At 36.3% G+C, this 18773-nt stretch overlaps 1 protein-coding gene and 1 long non-coding RNA gene across 2 annotated transcripts in view; both read right to left on the bottom strand.

The window, feature by feature from the left end:
• LOC105491117 (sarcoglycan zeta) overlaps nucleotides 1–18773 on the bottom strand; it is a 1216031-nt gene that overhangs the window by 1060621 nt on the left and 136637 nt on the right. The gene's annotated exons all lie outside the window — the stretch shown is intronic.
• LOC139355915 (uncharacterized) overlaps nucleotides 14553–18773 on the bottom strand; it is a 46834-nt gene continuing 42613 nt past the window's right edge. Inside the window, exon 2 of the long non-coding RNA XR_011607217.1 lies at nucleotides 14553–17758. This is a non-coding gene — a long non-coding RNA (uncharacterized lncRNA). The remainder of the gene's footprint in view (nucleotides 17759–18773) is intronic.

The following is an 18773-nucleotide window of genomic DNA, read 5'->3' as shown; positions in this document are numbered from 1 at the left end:
TATCATTGATATCTTCTTCTGATAAATATTTCTATGATGCACTTAAAGACAATTTTAAAATTCAGTCTATATTGAGACATTAATCATTTTATGTCTGGTATGAATTATGACACAAAAGAGATTACTGACTACATGTCACTACTTATTCAGATGAACAAAATAAATGTGCAAAGACATTAAGTAAGTTAATCAAAGAAATAAAGCTAGCAATATTAGAAGACTTTAGAAAAAATCAGGATCCTGGCCGGGCACGGCGGCTCATGCCTGTAATCCCAGCACTTTGGGAGGCTGAGGCTGGCGGATCACCTGAGGTCAAGAGTTCGAGACCAGACTGGTCACCATGGTGAAATCCCATCTCCACTAAAAATACAAAAATTAGCTGGGCGTGGTGATGCATGTCTGCAGTCCCAGCTACTTGGGAAGCTGAGGCAAGAGAATCACTTGAATCTGGGAGGCGGAGGTTGCAGTGAGCTGAGATCGTGCCACTGCACTCCAGCCTGGGCAATGGAGTGAGACTCCATCTCAAACAAACAAACAAAAAAAAAAAAAAAAAAAGAAAAAAAAAAGAAGAAGAAGAAGAAAAAGAAGAAGAAAGAAAATAAATCAGGATCCTATGTCTAGTATAAGAACATATTTTTGGCTACTGGACTCTAATATCATGTGAGTTTCACTTAGCAGAACCCCAATATCTGACACTGATAAATTGAAGACTGACTTTATCTTATGAAACCACACCAAATGCCTCCCCTCTTTCTCTTAGCTCCATTAGCAATAGTCAGTATAATTCAGTGGCAATAATTTTGATTATGTGCTCCATCTACTATGTGCCAAGTGACCATGTAATTTAATAGATACACATTATCTAATTTTATCCTCAAAATAACCCCAGGAGATCCATGCAGTCAATTATCCTGGCTTTGATGAAGAAAATGAGGCTTCAGAAAGTTAAAAAAACTTTGACAAATGTAGACAGCTAATAGGACATGAAGCTAACATTTGACCCATGTTTATTTAGCAACAAAATCCAAACCCTACTCACAGTTATTTAATTTTAACATCCTTAACTTCTGTGCTCTCATTTGTACTTCCCATTTGAACTTTCTATTACTCCCCTCAATGCCTAGCACCTTAAATGAGTAAATTACCTTTGTCTTACAGAAAGGGGCAATGATCAGTAAAGGTGATTATGTAGAAGACTCTTAGATACACCTGCTGAAACCTAAGACTGCAATACATGATGGGTTCATTCATCAGGAAAACAAAAACAAAAAGCCTTGCTTCCAGGTTCCAACACTGAAGAAATTAATTCCCTAGGAGTGGCATTGTCAATTTCACTAAAACAGGCAGATGTGGAAGATAACATGTCAATATCTGCTCAGTCTAACCCAGAATCTGTAGGTAACCTGACAGCTTGGCCATTGCAAGGAAATAACACCTGATAGATAATCCCTCTGTAAAAAACTAGTTCCAGAACAAGCTGAGTCATAATGTACATTTAATTTTGCTTGATTTCTCATGAATATTCTAGCCACCAACTTTGCTAGTCTTTTTTCCTCTCTTGCCCACACATCTCTCCTAGTTATGAATCCACCATTCTTCTGACAAGGGACTCCTCTCTACATTTTGCCAAGTCAACATACTTTCAGAGGCAGCCTCTGTCATTCTTGTCGGCACACCCTGTGGGTATCTCTCCCACCATCATTACTTATCCTCCTGCTGGGTACGAAAACCGTGAATGCTACAAAATGTGGATTTCTGATGTTCCCTTTATCTGCTGTTCTGGAATGGAATTATATTCTTCTGCATTTAAGAACATATTTTCCATGTTATTTTTAATTAATAAACATCTGCTTCTAGAGCCTGGTGATTTTGTGAAATGTAATCCAATTCCATGGATGTTGCATAATAAAATCTAAACTTAATTAGCATTCTTCAAACAAAGAATACTATTTAACAAGAGTGGTAACTTTAAAAGGGTACATTCTAACAAGCAAAATATTAAAATTCTAGGGTAAATTGAAAGATGCTCCTTGCAGCAATATCCAAACAATATCACAATCTCTCCTTACACCTTTGTGTTCAGAAATCAGGAAAATGTTCTTGCATACTCCAAAAACTACAACGTGGTTGCTAAAGACAAATATAAGCTTGGGTTTCAAAAGGCCATTCATGTACCTTATTCTTATCAGCTCCTCTTAGATGTGAATGCAGCTCTGCCCTTGATTCGATACCTATTGACTATGTATCTGAACATATGTGTTGTAGAGTTTAATCATATTAATCCTCGCTCCATCTTCTCTTCTAGAATTCAATATTTGAAGTGATAGACTGGCTAATTGACCTGACCTGATCATTTCACAATGTATACATATTGAAGTCGCAAATTACACCTCAAAAACATATATAATTTGTCAATTTAAAAATTCTGTAATTGAAAAATTAATTCTGCTATTTTTTAAAATTATATCCTCCCAAATTTTTACTTATTTCTCAACTGCCTTGTGGACCTTGAATATTTTCAAATATAAGGATTCTTTACAACTCACTGAAGAAAATTGTGTTATTCTCTCTGCATTATCTTTCTGGAGTAATGTTGATCCACTTTTCCAGTCAGTTGGAAACTTCAGTAAAGGAAGAGTTCAACAATGTTAATGAATTTCTGAATATCTCACCTTTTATATTTCATATATAAAGATAGCATCCTTTTCATTGACTATAGGCAAGCTTTGGTGAAAAGGAAATGATTAATCAGCTCATCTTCTCAGAAGATAACATGACACAGAAAAACATAGGATATGAATTCACACATGAGATTTAGCTCATATTTGTCCTAAGCTTTCTGCCATGACTGCAGAACTAAGTAAATCACATAACCTCTCTGTACTTTTGTTTCCCTGTCTGTAAAATGAAGATAATAAGACCTACTGTATAGGATGATTATAGAGATTAAAAGTACCCCACACATAACCAGTGCAACAAAGTTGTCAACTCATGCCACTCTGCTGGATATAGTAAAGTTTGACCAAAATATACTGTATGCATTAAGAGGCTCAGGAACATTTCAACCTGATGTTGGCGATGATGTGTGGCTGTTCCACTATTTCCTGTGTACGTCTCAGAACAGTTCCATGTGCACGCTGGGATATCTACATATGTGATGTTAATGTCAACATCCCCACTATAAAGACAGAAATATGACAGACTAACAACATGTCAAACACTGGTTTTATTCCCCATGTTGGTTTTGGCAAGTTTTTGAAAATTTGAGTGGCTTAATGCATTTCTGCCAATAGACAAAGCTCAACTGATTTCAAAGCATTTTCAGATAAAGTTGTGATCACTGAATTGTCATTGAGAATAAATCTCTAAGACATGGGTGTACTAAACAGCTTGCCAGAAAAAAATGACAGTGTTTATTTAATAAGATTGATTTTATTTTCAGATATTGTATTTAATTATTCATTATGTAAGTCTCCTTTTTATGTGGGTTCAGCTAAGCTAGTGTTAACATATAACTAAGTAGAGCTTCAAAGAATGAAACGAGAGTCAACTCCTTAAGTTTACTCAGAGTATGAAGTCATTTTCTGCAAATAAGCTATCATAATCTAACAACATTCCATTAAGAAAATATAAGGCATAGCACACATGTATTAAGCTGTCTTACTACTTACCATGTAAATTAACATGAGGTATTATTTTTCTGTATAAACATGCATGTAAAATGCTATTTTTTAGTAACCACCATTACTATACACCTCATAAGTCATTTGACTCTCTCTCACTCCACGTTAACAAAGCAGAAAAGGAATAACATAAGTATGTCTCAAATCACCAATCATAATGAATAGAAAAAGGATCTGAAAGCACAAAATAACCATTTTCTGAGTATTCATAGGCAGTGCAATATGCACGACACTTTATATTTTTTGTTGTTTGATCATATTATTGATCATCTATATTTTACAAAAGGTAACTGAGATTAGTTAGGAATGTGCCTACATTTACACATGCAGTAAGCGTTAAAACTGAGATTCAAGCTCTTTCATCCATTACATAAGCATATGTCATTTAAAGGAAGTTGTCTATTAAATGTCTATGGCATTGAATAAATTATTTAATTTTCTACTATCCAATTACATTAATTCTGCTTAAAGGTACTGTATTTTAAAATATTAACCTATTTTTCTGTAAACACTTCAGAACAATTTAATCTGTTTCTCTACAATAAATGATTTTTGCCACAACTTGTTCAAAAAAGCACAATTGAAATGTATGTACCTTATATGAATGGAGATGTTAATTCTTGAATAAACATCAGAGTGTAGAATTGTTTAAATAAAAGATGCTTTCATAAACTAGACATTTGAAACTTAAAGCTAGGGAACATACGAGTTCCTCTCTAATAAAGAATAGAGCCCAGGTGAGAAAACTGTTGTCCCTTGCTGATAAGACATCCTTTCCCCATGCACTTATATAAGCCTCTTTGGTTCGTCTACCACGAGGCACAGACATCATTCTTACAGACTGGTCAGTCCCGAAGCCATCAGTGTATCATAAAACACAAACTGTGCTCCAGAAAACAATCAGAGAAACAGGCCCAATTCACATGGCCTTTGCACCACAATTGCAAACAAATAATGGTTTGTTTTAGCTTTCCTTTTAGAAATTATAGACAAGAGCCAGTATTTTAAATGTCTCATTTTCCTTAGAATTCCTTAGAATTTAACAATGTCATGTAGTCACAGGTGCTTCTAATTTTCATAAGAGTAAACATCATCCTTTGACTAAACTGATTTGCATATAAGATATTAATTGGCAACACATCTTATTGTTATTAACAATGGAAAAAAATGATCTCCAACTTACTGAAAGTCGAACATTAAAATGTTGGTTTATTGTCATAGTTTTATAGTATAAATGCCTAATTTTTAGAAACAATCACATATTACTAAGGTGGATATACTATAGTCTAATGATTTGATATAAAAATGTTGAGTAAAACCATCACTAGTTAATATTCATTTCTTTGATTTCTCAATCTCTTTTGTTTCCATTGCTATTATATTAAGTGGAATAGAAATAGATGGATCTTAACATGTTCAAATGAGTGTAATGATAATTTCAAGATTTCCCCTGTGTGGGACATGGACAGCTAAAATACTTCTTGAATTTAAACTAAGGTCAATTTCTTAAAACATCCTCTTCTAAAAATCTGAAGACTGGTGTATGGTAGCTTGCCTATATTCTTTTTTTTTTTTTTTTTTTTGAGACTTTCCAAAAAACAAAGTTTTACCATACATTGATACTCCTCATGTCAAGAATCTGGATGGAAAATGAACTTTCATCAAGTTTATAGTAAAGACTGAGAAACAAAACGCCTATAATCAAGAACTCTAGCTCCAAGCCATTCACAAACTTGGCACTTTTTACCTGCTTGGCCTTCAGCAAGTTACTTAATCTCTGTGTGCCACAGTTCATAATCATAAGACTCATCTCATAAGTATATTTTGGTGGCTGAGGACATGAACAGAAAGTCCTTACAGCTATATCATGTACACAGTAAGCACTCAATACAGCTTAGCTATTGTTGTGGATGATATCGTTTCAACATAGCTGTCAAAATAGAGTAATGTGGTTTTAAATGATGGATGAACTTGTTGCTGAGTGAGTTAATATTGTGTTCAGAGAGGACTAATGAGAAAAGAACAATGAAGTATGTAGGCATTTTTTCACTAAATATAGGTCAAATATATTGTATGAGATAATATGGTTATCAGATCATCTAAATTCAAAGCCTGTGGCTTAACCAAAGTAGTAAAAACTGTTTGAAACTTTTGATATTACCTTGTATGTAATCAGTCAACATATTCTTTTTGCCAACTTTTCAGTTATCAACAAAGTGCCTTAAAAATGGAAATTTGTTTCTCAGAGAAAAATATTGGTTGAATGTTACAGTTCATAGACAAAGGTCATGATATCCACAAGAAGCAAATTCATTCAGTTACAATTTTCCCATTTACTCACACACCAATCCAAAAGTTTTAAGACATGTAGTAAAGGTAAACAAAAAATACCATGTACTTTTGCCAAACCATACTGCTTAATCTTTAAAATTAACACTTGAGGTTTGACTTAAATCCTCCTGAATATAGTTTCTGAGCCTAATACCTATGCATTTTTTCCATATTTCAGCTTCATGCTGGTATCTGGCAACATCCCTGGGTGTGGAAGCTCAGAGAATGCTAGAGAACAAAGAGCTCTAAGTCATGTCCAATCAGGCTGCCCATGGGGCTGCACCCAGGAGGGCACAAATCCAAACCAAAGGTCCCCATTTCTAGAAACACAATTCAAACACAAGCATATTCCTAAAAGGAAGAAACCTATGCTCTCATGTTAGTAATTAAGATGAAGATTAAGAGCCAGAGAAACTGATTAAACAAGACTTCCATCTGGAAGGTCTCCAGCAGGTGGGAAGTAGGAAGGTAAAGCCAAGCGTTGATAGAAAGCAAATAGATGGTTAATGGTGTGTGGGTCGATAAAAGGCCTAGTTTGGGACTAATCTCACCATCTTTTCTTATCATTTTTGTTTTCATGCCAAACAGGTGTGTGGAAATTGAAAGAGTGAATGGTAGCACAGTTAATTTAAGGGGCTAGAAAATTAAAATTATAATCTTCCAAGTGAAATGCTCAGGAGCCAAAATACAATCTGGGCATCTTTCTTTATTGAGGGTGATAGATGACCTGGATTTTTCCTTGAACAACTGGGACTGATTACTTTGATTCTGCACATTAATTTTATGGCATCTACGTGACTGACAGTTATACATTTAGAATGAAAATGGAGTAATCTAATTATCTGTTTTTATATTAAATGTTTTGCTTTATTACCAAAGACATACTTGAACTGATAGAGTAACCTCTTTTCTCAAATAGACTTTTCTTACCATTATTTTTTGGCCAGGATAGGCGGTAGATGGGTATACACTGTAAACAAACTTTTATTTATTTTTCTTTTAGAGATGGGCCCTCATTATGTTGCCCAGGCTGGCCTGAAACTCTGGGCTCAAGTGGTCCTCCCAACTCAGCCTCCTGAGTAACTGAGACTAAAAGTGTGTGTTACCACACCTGGCTCAACAAACTTTTGATGAAGATAATTCAATTAAACCAAGACCTTTCTTCTGAATCATACAAGCAAATTTGTATTTTTCACTACTTTTTACATTCACTTATATCCTTAGAAATCCTCATCATTCTGAAAGACTTCATCATTCAATGCCATGTAAGATTTTATTCCATATGCATGCCTTAGGCTTGAGAGATGCCATAAAATTAATGAGCAGAATCAAAGTATATACCAAAAAATTAGAATCACCAAAGCACCGTGTTAAAAGTGGAAATTCAAACTCTATTACAGATCCTTCCACAGATCTGCTGGAGATGGAACTTAAAAAAAATTCCAATTTAAATAAGGACCTGATGTAATCTTTATATACACCTTTAAAATCTGAGACCCATTGTTATACACATTATAGCAAAAGTTGAATAAAAGGACTCCTAATTTATATTTAATTTTTATTTATTTGTTTATTTTTTATTTATTTATTTATTTTTTTCTAGATAGGGTCTCACTCTGTCAACCAGGCTGGAGTGCAGTGTTGTGATGATGGCTCACTGCAGGTTTCACCTCCTGGGTTCAGGTGATCCTCTCACCTGAGCCTCGAAAGTAGCTGGGACTACAAGCTCACACCATTATGCCTATTTAATTTTTTGTGTATTTTGTAGAGATGGGGTTTCACTATGTTGCCCAGGCTTGTCTCAAACTCCTGGGCTCAAGCGATCCATATGACTCGGTCTCCCAAAGTCCTGGAATTATAGGATGAGGCACCGTGTCTGGCCACTCCTAATTTTAAAGCACTGTTGTTTATACACACTATACTAAAAACAGCTATATAAAAACAGCATAATATGGTCAGTGAAAACGCAGGTCTTAGAGTCATGGATCATAAATCCTGTGAGACTCAGTAACTCTATAACCTCAGACATGTCTTTTTTTTTTTTTTTTTTTTTTGAGACGGAGTCTCGCTCTGTCACCCAGAGTGGGATGCAGTGACTCCATCTAGGCTCACTGCAAGCACCGCCTCCCGGGTTCATGCCATTCTCCTGCCTCAGCCTCCCGAGTAGCTGGGACCACAGGTGCCCGCCATCGCGCCCGGCCAATTTTTTGTATTTTTTAGTAGAGACGGGGTTTCACTGTGGTCTCGATCTCCTGACCTCGTGAAAACATGTCTTTTAAATCTCTAACCATTGCTTTAGCTATCTGCTTCATTGAAGGGTTAAGTCTTGTTTTTTATGAATCTTAACATGCCAGAATTCTAGAATCAGTGCTATTTTGCTGAATTAGTATAATAAATCCTTAGAACTCTATAATATGAGATACAGATTACTTATTATATCTTTATTTTTAATAGTTACATGTAAATGTGTATTTATCACTACTGCTATTTTAAAATGCTTACGTTGTGTTTACAGTAATTTGGAAGTGGGAAAAATTTTAACAACAGCTAGCTAGCCTGAGTATTAAATCAGAAAAGTGATGGGAGAAAATTTCTCATTTACATATTAAATGAATATCCATTGCTTTGTACAAGGAGAAAGAAAAATTCTTTAAAATCTGCTTCGTATATTAACATCTGGATATTTCAAATGTAAGAGAAAACTGCCAATTGTAAAATATCCCTGGTGATCTTCTTAATATAACTTTTAAGATTCTATACTTCAAAAGAACCAAGAAAATCATATTTTAAATATTTTACAGTCTTATTTTAATATCTCTCTATTACACATTCATCAAACCCTGTAAAATTTATCCTCATGGAAAATAATTGAGATAATCATCACATGCATTATCTGGGCTTCTCCGGAATGGAAAAGCTTTCAACTATTTAAAGCAGACCCACTTAAAACTATTTGCTAATACTACTAACAGGAAAACAGATGTGTAGACATCCAAATAAAGCTTTGATATGCAGAACGTCTTTTGGAAACTGTTTGCAGATTACTGGCAGCCACATATGACAAATACACACTTTTAGTATCACATTCCCTAGGGCGTCGTTAGAACTTTACTGAAGGTGACTAGTCCATTATCATAGAAACACAAATTCGACCCTGGCCCTCCTCCTTGGTAGTCCATCGGCTGCAGCCATAATAAATCAATGAAATCATTTCTCTGTGACTTGAAAAAGGTAATACTAGGCTTTCTCTGACATACGTCACATGATAAAGAACATTTGTATAGATTTTAAGAAGAGTTGCTTCTCACTGAAGGTCACAAATATACACACTTGTAGGCATTAGCCACGGTATTGACTTCTCTGAGTCATTCGTACTTCTCATCAGGAATTGAGGTGGTTATTCTAGCTCAAAACAGTAGTATCTTGACGCTCAAATTTAAGCTTATTCTTTTATATTACGTTCGCCATAAGAGTTGTGTATTTCACCTTCAATATTCCTATTTTTGTAGTATACAGTTTGTAGTGATAATTTTGTAGTATAATCGGCACAACAGTTGCTTAGAAAAGGGTCTCAGTGTTTTTATTTTTTTCATTTATGTTAGCAGAAATAAGATTTATTCAGGAAAAACAAAGTCATATAGTGTAAATTGAGGTATCTAATTCTCCTATTTTGTATTTGGCTTAAATGGTAGGCATAACTCTTCATTAGGGAATGGTAGAACATCAGCAGAACATGCTTACTGTACCTCAAAGTAAAAAATTACACTTCACTGTATTACATTATCCTCAAGGTTAATTGATTTGTGATGATTTGATGAGTTAAGCACAATTTAAGTTACAAAATTGAGACCAGAAGTTCCAACAATCTGCACAATAATCTGACCATTAAACAATCTATAGACGTTCAATCTTTTTTATATGAGTGTCAACTTATAATAATATAACAATATCACTTATTCACAAATCATATTAGAGCAGTTTCTAGAGCCAGGTCCTTTTATGGGTCCTTGGGGTACAGCAGTGTGTACAATAAGCAAGAAAGACGTCATTCTCATGAACGATACCTGCTAGTGGGGGAAACAAGAAAAACACTAAAAAGGAACCAAATTAATTAAAATATAAATCTAAATAGAGTTCCTTGCTGAAATAAAATAAGACAGTGGGATGGAGAGTGATAGGGCAGTTGTTTTATGTATTTATGTGGTTTTTTTAAATTTTTTTTGAGACACAGTCTCACTCTGTCACCCAGGATGGAGTGCAGTGGTGTGATCTTGGCTCACTGCAACCTCTATCTCCCAGGTTCAAGCAATCCTTCTGCCTCAGCCTCCTGAGTAGCTGAGATTACAGTCGTGTACCACCATGCCTAGCTAATTTTTGTAACTTTAGTAGAGATGGCATTTCACCATGCTGGCCAGGCTGATCTCGGACTCGTGACCTCAAGTGATCCACCTGCCTTGGCCTCCCAAAGTGCTGGGATTACAGGCATGAGCTACTTCGCCCAGCCATAGATCCATTGCTTGAGATTCGATAGTGTCTGAGAAGACTTCTGAGCTGGGAATTCAGCGACAGAAAAGAGCTATTCATTTGAGGAGAGCAGGAAGAAGAGCAAATTCTATAGTACTAAAGTCCTGAGTTAAAGGGAGACCGGGTCTCCCACACTTAGGGAGAAGGAAGTGTATCTGGAGCCCAGTAAGCTAGGATGGCATGAGAAGAGTGATATGGTTTAGTTCTGTGTCCCCACCTTGAATTAGAATAACCCTGGCATGTCAAGGGAAGGACCAGGTGAAGATAACTGAATGGGGGCAGTTTCCCCCATGCTGTTCTCCTGATAGTGAGTTCTCACAAGATCTGATGGTTTTATGAGGAGCTTCCCCCTTTGCTTTGCACCCATTCTCTCTCCTGCCACCTGTCAAGAGGTACCTTATCTCGTGTTTGTACATTTCCCAAGGCCTCCCAAGCCCTGCAGGACTGTGAGTCAATTTAACCTCTTTTATTTATAAATTACCCAGTCTTGGGTATTTCTTCATAGCAATGTGAGAACCAGCCAGTACAAGGAGCCACAGTGTTACCTTCATTTCACCTAAAACGAATGCACTCCATATTGCGAAGTTAGGAAAAATTTTAATGCTTCTATGTTGAACATATTTTGAGAAAAACATTTTATTTTATCTTATTTTGTGTGTGTGTGAGATGGAAATTCACTCTTGTTGCCCAGGCTGGAGTGCAATGGCATGATCTCAACTCACTGCAACCTCCACCTCCCGGGTTCAAGCGATTCTCCTGCCTCAGCCTCCCAAGTAACTGGGATTACAGGCATGCGCCACCACCCCCGGCAAATTTTTGTATTTTTAGTAGAGACAGGGTTTCACCATGTTACCCAAGCTGATCTCCAACTCCTGACCTCAGGTGATCCGGTGCTGGGATTACAGGCATTAGCCACTGTGCCCAGCCAAGAAAACATTTTAATTGGAAAACATTTGATCTACACATTACGGATGCACAGTTTCTTTTTCTTAATAGGTTTTCATTTGTATCTTTTCCTTGTAGTGATCATTCAGTCATTTGAATGTATTTGAATTCGCAGTTTTACTTAAATGAAAATAAAATTAAGATTCCTCAACAATATGAGGGCTTCAGATTTTTTTTTTTTTCTGGGAAAGAAACATACCCTCTGAATATTCTTGCAATTGTTTTCTGTTACCCAAGCATCATTCATTCAACCAAAAAGCCCATTGACCCTGAGGTCCATCAGGTTTCTTTTACACCCACACCTGAAGGGACTAAGCAGGGTACTAAAGCAGAGTGACCACAGTCATGGCTCCTAGTTTCAAAACTTTATGATGTTCAAAGAATTGCCATTGAGGACTCGCGAAGTCAAACAAAATGAATCTTTATTCCTATAAATTCAGCAAGTTATGTTCCCAGTGAGACTCAGCGAAAAGTTCCACTTCTTCCTAAATCAGGCTGATTTTCAACAAGGATCAAGCCTTTTCAAGAAGCAGTTTACTTTTGTCACCTAAATTTCAAATTGATGAATGCAGTTCACAAAAATGAGCAGTTCTGTGTTTTGAACAACAAAAATGTCTCCAAGATATGCCAGCAAACTGTGCCTTATTTAAACCATACAAGAAGTAGTTTCTTTTTTATTTTTATTTATTTATTTATTTGAGATGGAGTCTCGCCCTGTAGCCCAGGTGGGAGTGCAGTGGCGCAGTCTTGGCTCACTGCAACCTCCGCCTCCGGGTTCAAGCAGTCCTCCTGCCTCATCCTCCCAAGAAACTAGGATTACAGGCATGCGTGATCACACCCAACTAACTTTTTGTATTTTTTTTTTTTTTTTTTTAGTAGAGATGGGGTCTTTAACCATGATGGCGAGGCTGGTCTTGAACTCCTGACCTCAAGTGATCCACCTGCCTCGATCTCCCAAAGTGCTGGGATGACAGGTGTGAGCCACGGCGCCTGGCCGAGAAATAGTTTATTTAAATTCATGATTGTCTATGAAAACAGGAATAATATAATTTATCTTCCAAAGGAGACACTTTTGAGATGAAAAGAAGGCGTTATTGACAAATATGTCAGGACTATAGACATAAACCTATCAACTGTCCCTGGCAAACTGGAACATGTGATGCCTCCACCTATGAAGCACAGGCCTGAGAGGCCTTAGAAAATTCTATCATATCTCTTCACAGATAAATACGAATAAAATATTTTACAAATTAATTGTAAATATCTTTTTAATTTAATTAATTAATTAATTTTGAGATGGAGTCTCACTCTGTTGCCAGGCTGGAGTGCAGTGGTGAGATTTCGGCTCACTACAACCTCCACCTCCCGGGTTCAAACAATTCCCCTGCCTCAGTCTCTCAAGTAGCTGGGACTACAGCTGCACACCACCACACTTGGCTAATTTTTTGTATTTTAATAGAGACGGGGTTTCACCATTTTGGCCAGGATGGTCTCGATCTCCTGACCTCATGATCCACCCGCCTCGGACTCCCAAAGTGCTGGGAATACAGGTGTGAGCCGCTGTGCCTGGCCTTATTTTATTTTTTGAGATGGGAGGTCTCACTGTGTTGCCCAAGCTTGTCTTTAATTCCAGGCACAAGTGATCCTCCTGCCTCAGCTTCCTGAATAGGTGTGACGATAGACATGCATTGCTGGGATCCATAAATTGTAAACATGTTTGCTGAAGCAACAAACTGGGCCACTGTTACATAAAGTCTGTAAACCTTGTATCCACCTACAGTTTCACCAACTTCATAATGTGTATAAATATTTAATGCACATATTTCTAATATTTACTCTAATGTATAATGCCTTTATAATCTTATTTAATGTAAAAAGACAGAGAAAAGCACCAAACTGTTCAGTTTCAGTAGCTTGAGCATAAAAACAGCATTCTAATGGTAAAATACAAAAGGCTGATGCAACTGCAACAATAGTCAGTGTACCTCCACTTAACCCATTTACTGCTCAGTGTGAAAAAAATCCCATCGCTGGGATGGGCGTGGTTGCTCAAGCCTATAGTTCCAGCACTTTGGGAGGCCAAGATGAGAAGATGACTTGAGTGCCACGAGTTTGAGACAAGCTTGCTCAACAAAGTGAGACCCCATCTCTCCATAACAGAAATTTTAAAAAAAATCAGTCAAGGGCAATGTTGACTGCCTGTGCTAACAGCTACTAAGGCAAGAGGATCTCTTGAGCCCAGGAGTTTGAGGTTACAGTGATTTGTGATTACACCAATGCATTCCGGTCTAGGTGACAGAGCCAGACCTTATCTAAAACAAAAACAGAAACAAAAACCCCATAGCTAGAAGAACGGGAACTGGGTATTGCTCTAGAAAAAGTGGCAGGTAAAATCTCCTCTCCTTACCTGGCTAACCTTGGGAATTAAACTGGTATTGTAAGCTTTAACTCATCACTTGGAAACCTGTCTATAGCCTTGAATATGAGCTGCTGATTCTCTATGTAAAATTAACTGTCCCACATTAAAAAGCAGAGCAGGATGGGGAAACGAGGTAAGAAAATAGATGTTGTAAAAGGAAATTAAAGGAAAAAGGAGGAAGAAGACAGAAAGGAGTTAAAAAGAAAGAAGATAAAATGAGAAAGTAAAAAAGGACAACTAAAACAAGTTTAAAACTAAAATGTGCATATTCTTCCTTACATTTTTATTACTGTGTTCACCTCTTTGGTAATTATGTTAGATGCAATTAGAATCAGAATCCCACAGAATTAAAAGAAAATCATACAGATCTTCTGAAATATCCCAGACCCAAACAAATTTTGACCTGTGTAGTATCACACAGCTAGAAAAGGTGACAAAGTTAGTTACAAACTCATGTCTCCTAGCTCTTCTGCTCCACAATTTACAGAAGAATGCTTTGTATTTATAATATGCTAGTAAGTATGTCTTATAAAATGTCAAATTGGAGGTTTTCTACTAAATGCTAGTTTCACCTTTATAAATGCTGTACTTGTTTTGAGGTTTCCAAGAGTACCTATTTCTGAAATACCTGTTCTGCCTTTTTTTCTGGCTTTTAAATTCGATATTTTCTCTCTCCTACAGAAATAAAATAAATTGTGGTACTCAATAAATACTTGATCAAATACATGAATGAATAAAATAGTAGTGCCTCTGGTCAGGCGCGATGGCTCACACCTGTTATCCCAGCACTTTGGGAGGTCGAGGTGGGTGGATCACCTGAGGTCAGGAGTTCGAGACCAGCCTGGCCAACATGGAGAAACCCAGTATCTACTAAAATAAAACATTATCCAGGGGTGGAGGCGGGCGCCTGTAATCCCAGCTACTTGGAAGGCTGAGACAGGAAAATCGCTTGAACTTGGGAGGTGGAGGTTGTAATGAGCTGAGATCATGCCACTATACTCCAGCCTGAGTGACAGAGCGACACTCTGTCTCAAAAAACCAACCAAGCAAAAAAACATTTGTGCTTCTGCAGGTTTTATTCAACCATGGTTTTTCAAATTGTTATTGTGTAGAGAAAACACAGCATCTCAGCAGCAATAGGCACAGCCAAATAAGAGAGGAATTAATTGTATAATCTTTGTGATTGGCCTTGTGTCTTCAATAGTAAGACACTGAACACAAAAATACAGCAACCAAATATATATGTAAAAATACTAAAATGGAAATTACATCAGAAATAAAAAAGGGGCTGTCACAACTGATCCTCCGCTGTGACCAATTATATGCCCACAAAGTTGATAATTTAGATGAAATGGACCAATTATTGAAAGAAACATTCTACCAAAACTCATACATGGAGGAATACAGCCTTTGAACAAAGAACTGAAATCAATAATAACTTCCCCAAAATGGCCAATGGTTTCAATGGCTCAAGGGCCAATGGTTTCTCTGGTGAATTCTATGGAACATTTAATGAAGAAATAATAACAATTCACTACAGACTGTGCCAAAAATAATTGAAGAGGAGGAAACACTTCCCATAACTAACTCATTCTATGAGGCCAGCATTACCCTAATACTAAAACCTGGAAAGGCTTTACAAAAAAGGAAAATTACAGCCAATATCTCTCTAAAAATTCTCAATAATATATTAGAAAATTGAATCCAACAATGTATAAAAAAAGTTGCACACCACAACCAAGTGAAATTTATTTCGTATTTGCAAGACTGGTTCAACATTCAAAAATAAATTAGTGTAATCTATCACATTAACAGGCTAAAGAGGAAAAATTACATGATCATATCAATAAATGCAGAAAAAGCATATGAAAAAAATTCAACACGGTTTCATGATAAAAACTCTCAGCAAAATTAGGAATAAAAGGGAACTTTCCAGACAAAAAATGGTCGACAAAAATACCTAGAGCCAATATCCTACTTTAATGTTCAAAAAAAGGGATAATTTTTCCCAAATCAGTAACAAAACTAGGAAGTCTTTTGTACCAAAAATCATAGCTAATGCAACAAGACAGGAAAAGGAAATTAAAGGTATACAGACATGAAAGAAAGAAACAAGACCCTCTTATTTTCAGATGACTTGATTGTCTATGCAGAAAATTGCAAAACCTGAAAACAAAATTTCCTGGAACTGTTAAGTAATTATAGTAAGGTTGCAGGATACAAAGTTAACATACAAAAGTCCATTTATGTTCCATATTCCAGCACCAAAAAAAATGTAATCTGAAATTAAAAACATAACACTCTTTATATTATTACACACATATCAAAGAAAATGTAGGCGCAAATCTAATGCAGTATGTATGAAATAGATATGAGGACAACTACAAAATACTGATGAAAGAAATCAAATAATATCTAAATAAATGGAGAGTTAATCCATGTTCATGAACAGGAAGACTCAATATCAAGAAGTTAGTTTTTCCCCAACTTTTCTGGTAGATTCAACACAATCCCCATGAAATCCCCAATGGGCTATTTTGTAGATGATAACAGAATCTAATATTTATTTAAAAAGGTAAAAGACTCAGAATAGCCAATACAATACTGAAGGAGAATAAAGTTGAAGGACAGACACTAACTAACTTCAAGACTTATTATAGGCTAAGTGTGGTGGCTCTCTTCTATAATCCTAGCATTTTAGGAGGCCAAACAGGAAGAACCACTTAACCTCAGGAATTCAAGACCAGTCTGGGCAATAAAGTAACACCCTGTCTCTACAAAAATTAAAAATAAAAAAATTAGTTGGGCATGGTGGTGCACACCAATGGTCCCAACTACACAGGAGGATTGCTTGAGCCAAGGAGGTTGAGGCTGCAGTGAACCATGATTGCATTACTGCACTCCAGCCAAGGTGACAGAGTGAGACCCTGTCTCAAAAAAAAATACTCTTCACCCAACTTGTTTACCATTTATAATAAAAAACAAATGGTTCTAGAACAAGACATCCACATGCAAAAGTGAATCTAGACATAGGACTCACACTTCTCACACATATTAAATCATAGATCTAATGTAAAACTCAAGACTATGAGACATCTAAAAGATAATATAGGAAAAGATCTAGGTGACCTTGAGACTGGGGATAACTTTTGAATATACCAAATGTATAATCCATCAAATTTAAAAAATTGTTATTAAAATTTACAACTTCTGCTTTGTGATAGACACTGGTAAAGGAATGAAAAGAAAAGCCAAAGACTGGGAGAAAACATTTTAAAACTCTCATCTCATAAAAGACTTCCATATATACAACTCAATTCAAAATATTAAAAGTAAACAACAAGAAAACAAACAACCAGAGAAACAGGCAAAAGATACGAAAAGATATTTCCGAAGAAGACACAGATGGCAAATAACCATAGGATAAAATACTCCCTAACAGATGTCATTAGGAAACTGCAAATTAAAACAACATGAGATACCTCTATTAGAATGGCTATAATTGAAAATACTGACACCATCAAATGCTGGTGAAGTGGAGCAATAGAAATTCTCATTCACTGCTAGAGGGAATGAAAACTGGTAAACAGCAGCCGGGTGCGGTGGCTCATCCATGTAATTCCAGCACTTCGGGAGGCTGAGGCAGGCAGATACTTGAAGTCAGGAATTTGAGACCAGCCTGGCCAACATGGTGAAACCCCATCTCTACTAAAAATACAAAAATTGGCTGGACACGGTGGTGCACACCTGTAGTCCCAGCTACTCCAGGAAGCAGGAGAATTGCTTGAACCCGGGAGGCGGAGGTTGCAGTGAGCTGAGATTGTGCATTCCAGCCTGGGCAACAGAGCAAGACCGTCTTAAAAAAAAAAAAAAAAAAAAAAGAAAGAATATTGGTAAAATTACTTTGGAAGAGAGTTTGTCAGTTTTCTACAAGCTAAACATAGGCCTACCATCTGATCCAGCAATCACACTTTACTGTACCATCTGACCCAGCAATCACACTCCGAGATATATGCCAAAATTAGATGGAAATTTATGTCCACACAAAAACCTGCACAACAGTATTTATAGCAGCTTTATTCGTAATTACCAAAACTTGCAAACAACCAAGGTGTCCTTCAGTAGGTGTATACAAACTGTGGTATATCCATACAATTAAATATTTTTCAGTGATAACAAATTAGGTTTCAAGCCATGGAAGGTCATGGAGGAACCTTAAATGCAGATTTGCTAAGGGTTTCCAACTATATGGCATTCTGGAAACGGTACAAATATGTAGAGAATGAAAAGGTAAGTGGGTTTCTGGGGGTTCAGGGGTGGAAGGAGATATAAATAGATAGAAAATATGAGTTTTTAGAGCAGTGAATCTAACCTGTATGATACTGTAATGTTGAATATGACATTATGCCTTTGTCAAAACCCATTGAATATAGAACACAAAAAGTGAACTATAGTGTAAACTGTAGACTTTTGTTTGTGATGATGTATCTATATTGGTTTATGACACATAATAAGTGTACCACATTAATGCATGACATTATTATTAGGAGAAACTGGGAAGATGGAGGGAGAGCAGGGTATAGGAGACCTCACTGAACTACTGCACACTTTTTCTGTAAATCTAATAATGTTCCAAAATATTCTATTATAAAAAAAGTTCTAAAATGTTTATATTGGTGAATGGCACTAATTTGTGTATGGAGGTTATTAAAACTTTCATTAAAGTGTACATTATTTATATAGAATCTCTATTTTTTCTCAAGTCTTATATTTCCAATGAATCTTATCATCCAATTTAAACCACTGTTAATAGAGCAACACTTATCAGGAACTCTTTAGTCCAAGACTGTAAGTAGACTCTACTAACATAA

Source organism: Macaca nemestrina, chromosome 8 (assembly GCF_043159975.1).
Source record: "Macaca nemestrina isolate mMacNem1 chromosome 8, mMacNem.hap1, whole genome shotgun sequence".
In the NCBI taxonomy this organism is placed as follows: domain Eukaryota; kingdom Metazoa; phylum Chordata; class Mammalia; order Primates; family Cercopithecidae; genus Macaca; species Macaca nemestrina.
Note: the sequence above shows the minus strand (reverse complement) of the source record. Positions and strands in the feature narration are given on the sequence as shown.